The sequence below is a fragment of the Porites lutea genome, chromosome 1 (genome assembly GCF_958299795.1).
Source record: "Porites lutea chromosome 1, jaPorLute2.1, whole genome shotgun sequence".
Lineage (NCBI taxonomy): Eukaryota > Metazoa > Cnidaria > Anthozoa > Scleractinia > Poritidae > Porites > Porites lutea.
In genome coordinates, this window is record NC_133201.1 from 33,160,816 (window position 1) to 33,173,315 (window position 12,500).

Sequence of the window (12,500 nt, forward strand, 5' to 3'; positions counted from 1 at the left end):
TCCAGTGTTTTTAATGATAGCGAAGGACTGTACGGAACGACTGTCTGCCGTTGCCTTGTTCGTAGACCCCATTATTCCGCGGGGCTAATGCGTTTCGGGTCACGTGGTCCGAGCGAGTTCGCCAGCGAAATGCCTTGACCGAGATTTCGTGGGAAGACGCCGCATAGGGCTAGTCATGGCAATGTCTATCGTAGCGTCAGAGATAAACGGGGAAATGTTGTTTATCGGCAACGTGTTTTACAAACAGTGACATCTCCGCGTGTTGTTTCACTAGTGTTTCGAGGGAAAGACCTTCTGAAAATCAATATAATTTGCGGCAAATATTAATCCCTGGCGAGAAGCCACACTTTCGCTATGGAAAAAATTAGTTCCCCGAGAGAGCGGCGGAAATGGAGCCTAGGTCTTGGTCAACACCTAAAAGACGCTTCGCCTAACGTGCGTACGGAGTCATACTAACCGGGAAGTAAAAAACGCAACCATAAGTAAGTTTAGTACCTTCCTTAAAAGTAACAAATCTAGGGAACAATTTCTTTTACGGTTAACTCTTTTTTACCCTATTTACGGTTAACGGTTAAAGTTTTTCAATTTTTACGGCTATCGACTAAATTTTTGGCCGTTTTACGCCTATCGGTTAACCCCACTGAGACCCTCTTTTTAATGTACCCAATACTACATACCTATGGTAAAGGTTATCTATAGGTACTGAGTAATCCAATCGCATCTCTTTTCAGATTTTTGTTCTGATAAACAAGATGGTTTCTACGCAGACCCGGACGATCCACACAAATTCTACCGCTGTGTCCATGGGAGAACTTTCCATTTTGACTGTGCCGATGATCTCGTTTGGAATCAGCAGATTTTAACTTGTGTTTGACCGCAATAATCAAACGAGCGAAAGCAGACGGGACAACTATTAACCATCCTTGAAATTTTAAGAATGGGATAATGGGTTACAATTAATTTTATGTATGGTAAAGGAAATAAAGGAAAACGATCGAATACGTGCGTGGTTTGAATATAGTTTGGTCTAAATAAAGTACAATAATCTAAATAATAGGTATCAATAAATGCTTTTTCTGAAAGAAATGCTTGTTTCTGACAGGGTTCGTTTTGATTGCGTTGTTTCGGCCGTTCACTATGGTCTGGGTAGTATCCAGTGCCGGATCCAGATCTTGAGATAATGGGGAGAGGCCGTTCACCCAGACCCTTAGATAAGAGGGGAGGGGGGGGGGGGGAAGAACTCGGTGTCCAATAATTTTTTATTGCTCTAAAAATATGGAGGGGCGGGCACCTCCCCTGGATTCGCCACTGGTATCAGATTATCAGTATGGAATTTCTATGCTGGCGTTGCAAAATATCGAAGCTAGACGTACAAGCGATGTAACACTTCGTAGAGAGTTTGATCTATCCTTCATACATGCACCAATAATTCTCGGACAAATCAAAAGGCTGAAAAATTGCTAAGTTGAGTATGTCACAATAAGAATCACACATCTAAAGTTTCCTTGCGGTATAGTTATTTAGGGTATAACCTGGGGACCAGAGGTTTTTTCTCGCGTGCGACGAGGAACTTCGTCGGCTGCAAGACTTAACCGAAACTGGAAACCGCGCATGAAAAGCCTCTGGCAGCCAGGGCATTTTGGGTACGGTCAAGTCCTAAATAGTTTTGAAAAGTATGTAACAAAGTCTGACCGGCTTCATCACCATTCACTTTAATAATAAATAAAATAATAATAATAAATAATTTATTTCTATAGCGCATTTTTCTAACGCCCAAATGCGCCTTACAGTAACAAATATATTATAATCTATACACTAAAAAATGTAAAAAAAAAATATCTTAAGAATCGGAAAAATCAAAAGTCTAAAAGTCCTAAAAATCAAAAAAAAATAAATGGAAAGTCTAAAAATATGCTTGTCGAAAAAAAAAGGTCTTAAGCTTAGCTTTAAAGATAGATACAGATGCGCTGCTTTTAATCTCGAACAGTGGAAGCGAGTTCCATAGGTAAGGCGCGCACACTGAGAAAGCCCTCAAGCCAATCAATTTGAGCTTGTGCGTTGGCTGCTCCAGTAGAAGTTGGTCAGCAGACCTAAGAGCTCGCCTAGGAACGTAAGGACTAATGAGCTAAGTCAGGGACGTTGGAATCGCACCATGGAGTGCCTTAAAGATGTACAATAAGATCTTAAAAACAATACGCTGACGGACGGGGAGCCAGTGTAGCTCAATAAGTAGTGGTGTGACATGATCAAACTTTCGCTTGCAAGTGATCACTTTGGCCGTCGCGTTCATAACATATTGTAGTCTCTGAATAAGATAATCAGGTAGGCCATAGAGAAGCGAATTACAATGATCTACGCGAAACGTTACTAATGCATGCACTAGTGTTTTGGTTGAGTCAATATTAAGTCATGGACGTACACGACTAATGTTTGTGATGTGATAAAAAGCGGTCCTGCATAGTTCATTGACGTGTTCCTCGAAACTCATGGTATCGTCGGAGACGACACCAATGTTCCGTGCGCTAGATGTGGGCTCCACAGTAGCATCACCCACAGTAATCGTATCTAATGGTGGCTTAGGGCGATGTTTAGCGTGCAGAACCAGGAGTTCAGTCTTATCATTGTTTAACCGGAGATTGTTTAAAAGCATCCATTGGTTCAGCTCACGCAAACAAACTTCAACCCTAGTGCGTGCAGACACAACGTCCTCCACTTTAGTGGTCTTCATGCTAAGGTACAGTTGAGTGTCGTCCGCGTACATGTGAAACCCTACACCATGGCGACGCAGGATAGCTCCGAGAGGAGCGGTATAGACTAAGTATAGGAGTGGGCCCAAGACGGACCCCTGGGGAAGACCACAGGTCTGTTGACGATCAGAAGAACTAGTATCTCTGATTTGGACGAACTGTGAATGACTGGACAGGTAAGACTCAAGTGTAGGAAGAGCCCTGAACACAATTATTACCTGTGATAACTTTGAAGGGTTAATGCATTTACAGTGACGCTGCATTTAGAATAATTTTCTCGGTATCCCATAAGATTGTTAGGGTTTTTATTACCCAAACATTTTTTTTCCCTTTTAAAGTGAAATTGGTTTTAGAGAGATTTAGAGTCACTTTTACGACGGTAAAAAACGGCAAACGAGAATTTGTACCACGTGACCACGTTTTCCCTTTACTTGTCGTTTGCTGTTAGGATTGTTTATTATTGGTTTCACACCAGTTTTATACATAAGAACTGTATGTTGTCTGTTCATTTTTCTGTGTGACTCCTCTCTATTGCTTCCCAGGAGCGTAACGTCCATATACGCGCATACGCTCGTGCGTATAGCTGAAAAAGAACTGAAAAGAGAAAAGAATTTGCAGAATGTCTTTCGTTGTGCTTTAATTCAATTCCAGTCGCGTCTGCGTCGACGCAGATGTAATCTGGGGTGGTACTTTTTGGCATATATGGCTCTCATAAGGTAGCCGATCCGATATACTCAAGGGTCCACCTACGATTAGGGATAAAGGGCCGGGATCATCATGACGGATCCTCTTCTCTCCGCTCGGCATACAGCGCAGTGTACTCCAAGGTAGCTTATGTTTGGTTTATGACCTGGAATTGGGGGGAAAAGATCGTTTACTTGACATACTGTACACCGAAGAGGGATGCTTTCGGATGGAATCCAGGGGTTGAGGGCTTGGTATAAACAGGACTCACAGGCATGCACAGGTACTTGATTCCTCCTCCTTTACGCCTTGGTTGCCATCCAGCTACTCGACCTAGCTCAATAAAAAAATAGAAAAGAATGTTTAGTTAATCGCCATATGTTTAATCTGTCTGTCTCTCTGTCAGTATTTATTTATTTATTTATTACAGATGCACTCCACTACATTACAAGCAAATAATGAAATGAAATTAGCTAACACTACTATAAGAAAAAAAAAAAGTTGTGGGGAAGGAGACAACCAAAAGCGCCATTGCGCCATACTAGGGATGCCCCCACTAATTAAAATATAACAAAAATATATACAAATAGAAATCTAAATGTTCTAGTTATCCTTAATAAAGCTTAAAACATTTCTTTTAAAAGTTGCAATACTGTTTGATTCTCTAATATGATTGGGTAAACCATTCCATTCATCTACAACACGGTTAAAAAAAACTATATTTAAAACCGTCAGTTCTACTAAAATTTGGAACAAGGTCCTGTGTGTCATTTTTCCTCAAGTTATAACCTGTATTTCTGTCCTTACAAAATATGAGCTTATTTGAAATGTCAATATCATAATGCCTATTAATTACATTAAAAAAAATGTAACATCTCTAGTGAACCTCCTATTAGATAATGACAACAATTTTAGCTTAGATAGTCTAGTATCATAATCATCATAAGACCTAGTGATCCAACTGGTAGCTCTTCGCTGAACAGCCTCCAATTTATCAATGTTACGTTTAGTATGAGGGTTCCAAGTTTCGCATGAATATTCTAATAAAGGTCTCACAAGATTACAATAAAGTGTCTTCATGGTATCAATATCCTTTAAGTTCCTACAAGTCCTCTTAACCAACCCTAAAACCCTATTAGCCTTAGCAGTTATTTTATCTACGTGTTGGTTCCATTAAAGATTACTAGAAGTAAATAATCCTAAATCTTTATACACATTAACGCTTTCCAAAGGTTGACCTTCAATATTATACTCTCCAACTAAGGGTGACTTTTTCCTGGTTATTCGCATGATCTTACATTTCTTGATATTAATTCTCATCTTATTCATCTTACACCAATCTGAAATTTTATCTATGTCACTTTGAAAAGTAGACAGATCTTCTTGAGTACTAATAACCCTATACATACAGAGCAATTGAACTGTCCTTACTAATTACCCCTGGTAAATCGTTGATGTAGACTATGAAGAATAGTCCGTCGGTCTGTCTATCTGTTCGTTCGCCCGTCCGCCTGTCCGTCCGTCCGTCTAACTGTCCTTTCGCCCGTCCGTCTGTCTGTCGCTAGGTATGTCTGTCTGTATGTCTCTCTACTCTCTGGTCCTTGTGTTCATTTTCAAACTCTTATTAGGGTGGGTTTCTTTGGGACTATCTAGTCATGCATCAGTGATCCGAGAGCACTCTGATCATGGTACATCAAAAGAACCAATGAATCCTTTCCCAGGCTAGATTCGTCAGTTTCTTTGATGTGCTATAAAGCGAGTGATCTTCAAACACTTGTCCAGATCCGGATCATCCTAATGGAACGCATACTAAAATTAATCAGCATATATTAGGACCTAGCGCATGCCGCCTCGAACACATGATATTTCACACCTTTAACAATAACGTGCCGCAAGACTGACTTCAATCATTTTGAAGAAATGAACCCCCAATAAATTGGTATCTTGTACGGCGTCCAATTACTAGAACTCCTGATTGACTAGAACCCTTCCTATCTTAAAACATTTGCGTATTCAAACTATTTTTGAGAAGTAAATTCTGCACTACAATTTTTAAGTCAAAACGTTAACCTCTCTTTATACCAGGTCAGAATGAAACGCTATTTGATGTCTTTTCAAAAAGCTAAAATCTGTCTTCGCATCAACTGAATCATTATCCAGTTTTGTTATTCAAGACTTCAGTTAAGATGGATACTGGGTTCAATAGATAGGGTGCGTTCGATTGGGAAACCTGGATTTAGATTTTAAAGTCCGGATTTCGGACTTGCAGGCGAACGCGAAATCCGAAAACGGGTTTCAGCGCTGAGATATCTGTTGTTGGATTTCCCTTTTACCGTTGGATTGGGAAATCCGAAAAAGGATTTTAAAAAACTGTCCTTAAGAAATGGTTCGTACATGTACAATCTTGAAAAGGTCTTGAATTTTACTACTCGTCTTGAAAAGTCGTTGAATTCGGTTTAGGCCCTTGAAAAGTACTTGATTTCTTTATTAGGTCTTGAAACGTCCTTCTCAAACTCATTAATAATTCATTAAGAAAATACAAAGGAAATTAATGTTTAATGAGTGTTTGGAAATCGGATGAAACACTGCTTAGTATTTGCATCCTTAATTTCTCCTTCAAAAATGATTTTGTTTGAGAAGAAATATCAAACATTCGACACAGTGTTTCATCACCAGATGAAACACCTCGAAGTTCGTCAAAAATACTCCGCTGCGCGTCGTATTTTCAACTCTCTTCTCGGTGTTTCATCTGGTGATGAAACACTGGATCTCATGTTTGATATATTACTTGAAATTCACAACCTTGTCCACGCCAGACACCTTTTTCTGTAAAATTAGATTATTTTGCCGGGGAAAATTTGGCTCATCCACGGTGTAAGAACCTGTAAAACTCGCTGGTAACGTAAAAACATTTTTGTGCATGAACAATATTTTATTTCTATTTCTTTATTTCAAATGTTATTTCTGTACCTACGATGCAATTGCAAGTCATACCCAGTCATTTTGCAAAGTCTTCAAGGAAAGAAGAATAAAATAACGTGATCAAGGATGGCCGCAGAAGTAAAAATCGTAAATTACTCCAGTTAAGATGGATACTGGGGGTTAAAGAATGCCGATTTATCAAATAAATCTTAGTCCTTGAAAAATTTAATTTGTCCTTGAAAAATCCTTGAAAAGTTCTTGAAATTTGTTTGTCTGAAGTTGTACGAGCCACGTAAAGAACAGCGGTCTTGCACGCGCACGCATAATTAGCAAAAGGAAGACCTCTGTTCACGAGAATAGTTTTGCAAATCCTTTTTCTTATTTCCCAATGTCGCATTATTCGACATTGGAGCGGCAGGTGATTCATACGGCGTTCTTCTCATGTGCCGAATTAAATGCATACATTATGATAATTTATAAATCTTCCCATAAGTCCCACGGAGGACTTGTTACGCATGCCCGTAAGTTTTACGAAGAAGAGAAAATAGGGAGTTTAAGATACGTCGACTACGGACTACGACTACGGTTAAACATGCTACTGCGCATGATCAAAACCACGTGACTGTTCATTTTTCCCACGTAGTCCTGCGGCTACGGTGAGCTGTTGAGCTGTTTCGCGTAGTCGGGACTACGGAGAACATTTTGGTCGTATTTTGCCGTCTCGGTAATTCAAGAATCTCGTCTTTTCGTAAAAAAGTTTTCAATTCACCTGCTTAAAGTGAGAGGGAATCGAAATATGTAAGTTGTGTCTAATTTCTGCTCAGATTTACGCTTTTAATCCACTGTTGTGACTACATTTTTATCTAGCTAAGCTTAGAATTCAGATTGACGGCCGAGGAGAAGAAAAATCATGCAGGTAATTTACTTTCTCTTCGCACTTGAAAAGTTTCAATGTTTGTTCGAACTGATTAGTGTGTCTTTCTACTTGTGTAACCTTTGTTTATGCGAGTTTTTGTATCGCTTTTGCTGAATGAAAATGATGTAAACATCGTCCAGACAATCGAGACTCGGCATTTCAATACTTCAAACTTCAAACTACATCAGATTAGTAGTCGGAGAAGTCCATCTTCTAAATCTAATAAATGAGCTATTACTATTTCTGTCTATTTCTTTAATATTTGACATAAGTATTCATGGGCGAAAAAAGTAAAACCTGTGTAACCAAAATTTTGTTCATCAATTTCACCCGACGTAATTGCTTCCTTCAAGTATGGAAGAATTTGTTCATTGTTCAAAAGATAAGATCACATGCAAAACTGACTTGCATTTTTGTGAACTGTGATGAAAACAAGAAAATCTTTGCGTGTTGTTTCCCTCTCCGCCTCTTCTCTTGTAGTCTACTGTCTGTAGTGCAATCTTAACGTTCTATATTTGCACGACTCAATCCAGTGCTACAAACAAAGGACAACGCTCGTCCAGCCGTAGTTCGTAGTCCGTAGTCTCAGTATCTTAAACTCCCTAATGGCGGCAAAAGACGGAGAGAACTGTAAACAGTGCAAAAGATGGACCAAATATCGCTGCATTCGCTGCAAAGTAGCCATTTGCAACTTATGTAGCGAGCCAGAGATTGATGAAAGCGTGGACGGGTGGATAGGTGGGAAGAATGTCGGCTACTGTTTTGAGTGCGAAACTGTAAGGCCCGTAACCGAGTTGCTGATCGCAAGTAGGCACAGTTATGAAGAAGTTGAAGAAAAGATAGAGCGGCAGATGAAGTCTACAGTGAAAAGGAAAGGTAATCTTCTTTCGCTAATAAAAGTGATAATCAGCAAGAAGCTGTCACAAACAAGAAATGTAAACACCCGATGTAGTTATGTTTGCAGTTTATCTCATGCGTGATTCATTCTCTTTTCCAACACAACAAAATCATCGCCGAAGGAATTCCAGCATTCAAGGTTTCCTTTGTTGCTTTAAAGTAAGCATAGGTGCAAGTTAGGTGATAAAAATTGATCAACAGAAGGGTATAATTAAAAAATTTGAAACTGCAAATTGCTTGTGTTAATGTTTATATTTATCCCTCTGTGGAAGGTCAATAATAGTGGCCATGTTGTGGTTCAATTTTTTCCTTGGTTTGAATTTTATTTTCCTTTGTTTTGGGGTATGGTAATGTATGATAATGAGTTTGAACCAAAGGAAAGTAAAATTTAAACCAAGAATAAAATTGAACCACAACAGCCATGATGTTAACTTGGATTACAGTGACATGAATTACTTGTTTGGCATGTGCCCTGGAAGCAGTCATGTGCCATTTCTTATTAGAGAAGTGTACATTTTTTGTACATCTGGTATCACTGCCAGCATCCAGGGAACAACAACTTTGAATCCATTTACTTGTCATCACTTTGGTTTGTGATTTTCCCACTTAAATCGGAAACTTATGTTGTTATTTGGGTTTCAAATTTATTTTTCTTTGTTTCCAGCTCATTATCATACATTACCATACACAAAGACAAAAGAAAAGAAAATCTAAACCAATGATAAAATGGTAACACAACATATATTTCAGTCTCAGTTAATGAGCGATCTAGTTCATCTACACTGGATTCTGGTAGAAAACTTTCAGTGTTTAATACTAGAAACGTGAGTGTCTCGCAGGACCTCATGAAGCTCAGGGAAACGCATGGCGCTGAAGATTTCAGTTGAAGACACAAATTAGTCGTTGAATGTCTTTAATATTTTTATTGTATGCTTATTGTATGCTTATTGCTTAGCACAGATTCATTAGCCCTATATTTATGAATCTATTTTGAAAGGATTTCTGACTGCGTATTGTCATTTGCATGGCATTGTTCCATCAACAATGTTCACCATGTATAAAAGGTGGTAGGGATTGATACAAATTTTAAAATAAAAAAAAAATGTGAAGAGAGACTTTGGTCAGATAAAAAAAGAAAAAATAGCAAAGCTAGAATTTGGTGGATTTGATCCAAGTACCTCTAGCTTGCAACGTTCTAGAGTTCTAACTGCTAGGCCACAAAGGCTGCATGTATGCCTCTCCTTTGCCTGTGTGTGATCCCCTAGCTTGATAGAGTCTTAGCACCTTCGATTCGTGAGGGTTTAAATTTAAGCAGGGTTCCTTTTGAATGGTTTTAATTTGAATAGATGGTTTTTACAATAATCACAGCAATAAAAAATATGACCTCTAGGCAGACAAATACAAGTGCAACTTTTGAAGCAATTTTTTTTGGTTTTCATGGGTTTACATTAAGACATGTGAGAATTTAGTGCTGCAATATTTAAAACTTTTGTTCATTTTCCTCAGTGCTGTTGATAGTGATGATGATGAAGATGGTGAGGATGAAAGTCTCAGCCGGGGCCTGTTTGAAAAAAAGAAGAAAAGCCAAAAATGTTCTAAGAATAAAAGTGGAAGGAAGGCCAAATGGAGTCAAAGTCTATTAGGGGATTTGGTGGACATTGTAATATCTTATGATTATTACAAGAATAAATTCATACTGACCAACACTAAAAACCAGAAAAATGGAGAAATATACAAAAAGGTTCTGGTCGAACTTAAGGAAAGGGTTGCTGTGAGAAATGAAGAAGTTCCATTTGATCATGTTCAGTTGCGAACAAAGTTCAAGAAAGCCATTGCTGAGTGCAAGAAGACTTCTCTCACCATGAAGACTAGCACAGGAATAAAGAGATTTATTGACGAAAAAGGCTATGGTCCATGGTTTAACAGCCTATTTGCTATTGCCAAAACTCGGGATGCATGCAGACCTGAACTTGCAGTAGAGTCTTCATTTGTTCGTACACAATCACCATGTTTACCAGATTCAGAAGCTAGTGCTGCTGAAGCATCACCTGACACATCCTCATCTGAAAGCAAAGAGAGAGTTGTGGCTACAAGGAGAAGGAAGAGAAAGACAGATGAGTCTTTACATGAAGTAATTGACCTAATCAAGACTGCCATCAACAATGATCCGGTGAAAGAAGTCCTTTCGTACATGAGTGATCAGGCTCAAAAGTCTCGTGAACATGAACGTAACATGCTACAGATGCTTCTGCAAGCTATGCCCACACAGCATGTTCAACCAACCCTACAAGAAAGAGCTACAGCAGCGGCCAACTTACATGGACTAATTGGAAGTGATAGTAGGCAGTATGGTAATCAGATGTCAAGTTCTGTTCATCCTGGAGACTTAAACTACCAAAATTTTTGGTTTTCTTGAAGTTTCCACCAACTATGGTCTTGTTGAGTTTATTGACTTTTAAATGAAGGGTTGAAAGTGAAGCAGGTGTACACTTATGTAATTACTTGATGTTGAAATGCTAATTAACCCTTTAAGCCCTAGGAGCGATCAGCATCAAATGTCTCCTTATCACAGCAATGCTTTGTAAAACAGAGTGGTCATGACAATTAAGGACATGATCACACAAGATGGGCTTGCTTGATATTTTATCAACTTCTCCACATTCTATAGGAAATAAATAGGGGTAATAAATGAGGATTTAGATTTTGATCTTAGGGTTTAAAGAGATAATTGTATATAAAATTGATACGAATCTGCTGAATTATGGTGTGGACATGTATGTAGTCTTCAATTTCACTCAAAAATATTGGCTAAAAATTCCCTAATTTGGGCAGTGCTCAATTATTATAATAAGTCTATTACATATTCCTGTTTCATTTTTAGCCCTTGAATTGTACCACTAGAGTGATGCAACTAATGTTGTACCCGTGAAATACAGGGACTCTTGGCATTCATGGAAAATTCTCAGGCGCCAGAAAGCCTTTTTGCTTGTGACTCTATATTTTACTAGCATTTGCAACAGGGAAAAACAACATGTTTAAAAGTGTCTTTACCCAGGATCTTGCTTGTTCAGAAACAGAAGTATCTAATCACTATAGTTTGTCTTTGTGCAACTGACTGACTTTCCCATGACAGTGCTGGTAAAAATTAGTTGGATGGTTTGGAGAAAATTTTGCTAAAAAGCAGAGGCGCAAGTCCTTGATAAATGTTTTCTAGTTGATGTTTGCTTTGTACCTGCAAAGACAGTTTCTTCTGATGTTCACTTAAACTACGATAACAGTTGTGTTAACAAATTTATTCTTAATATTGTAGAAGTTGTATTACCTACAGACTTGACACCCGCTAACTACTACTTAAAGTACATTGTACAATGCAAGTCCAAGCTACTGACTTAAACTCGACAGTTGTGTCATCATGGGCCCTTCATAATGGATACTATCACTTCATTAGAAACACTTGGTGCGAAATTTTATCATCAATATAAATAGCAGAATGCATTCAAATGTTGTGTTATGGTGTTGAAATGTGAAACATGATGCACTTCATGGGTCATGTAAAACCCCTTTGAACATTACATTCTTTCAACATATAAAGTTCATCTGTTATAAATTGAAGCACGCAGTTTACAGTACTTTGGGTGGGCTAATATTATAAAAGAAGCCTTCCTTGTTACAAAACGTAGTGGAAATAACTGAATGGGCCCATTACAAAACTCCAATAAATGTTGCAAGAAATATTTGGTTTAACTCGTTTACTTTAATTCAGAACCTTCTCTTTCCCTCCAAAACATATCTGCTAGCGCGCTCCTGAGTTGAGTTGAGTTGCCTGGGAATTGGAGTCTGGTAGCTTTCTACAACAGGTCATCTCTAATGCATCCCTTAATGTGCGACTATCTCTCTTCGCATTTGTAAGTGGGTCGCTAGTAATATCTAGCTTGCTGCAGATGGTATCACCCTTTTCAATGCAGATGTTATGCAAAACCATGCAAGCAAGGGTTGTTGTTTTGGCTTGACAAGGTTCACTCTCGTTTTTCCTCAAAAGCACCCTCCACCTTCCTTTAAGTTGCCCATATGCTCCTTCTGTGACCATCCTAGCACGACTTTTAACCTGTAATTAAAGTATCTCTGCTTCTCTGTGAGTACTGCATTTGTGTAGGGCTTCAATAGCCACGGTTCGAATGGGAATGCTGAATCCCCAATAATGAGTGGACCAATGTTCACATCAGCAACCTTATGTGCAATGTCTGGAATAAAATCGTGTTCGTTTAGCTTTTCCCAGAGTTCTGTTGCCTGGAAAATGATAGCATCATGGGAGTTACTAGGGAAACCGCAGCTGC

The 12,500-nt window shown here is 38.7% G+C and overlaps 1 long non-coding RNA gene and 1 pseudogene across 1 annotated transcript in view; one reads left to right on the top strand and one right to left on the bottom strand.

The window, feature by feature from the left end:
• LOC140937358 (uncharacterized) overlaps positions 1 to 999 on the top strand; it is a 10,253-nt gene extending 9,254 nt beyond the window's left edge. The window contains exon 3 of the long non-coding RNA XR_012165460.1: positions 732 to 999. This is a non-coding gene — a long non-coding RNA (uncharacterized lncRNA). The remainder of the gene's footprint in view (positions 1 to 731) is intronic.
• The window catches only part of LOC140928235 (pseudouridylate synthase 7 homolog), a 93,832-nt pseudogene that overhangs the window by 62,559 nt on the left and 18,773 nt on the right, over positions 1 to 12,500 (bottom strand).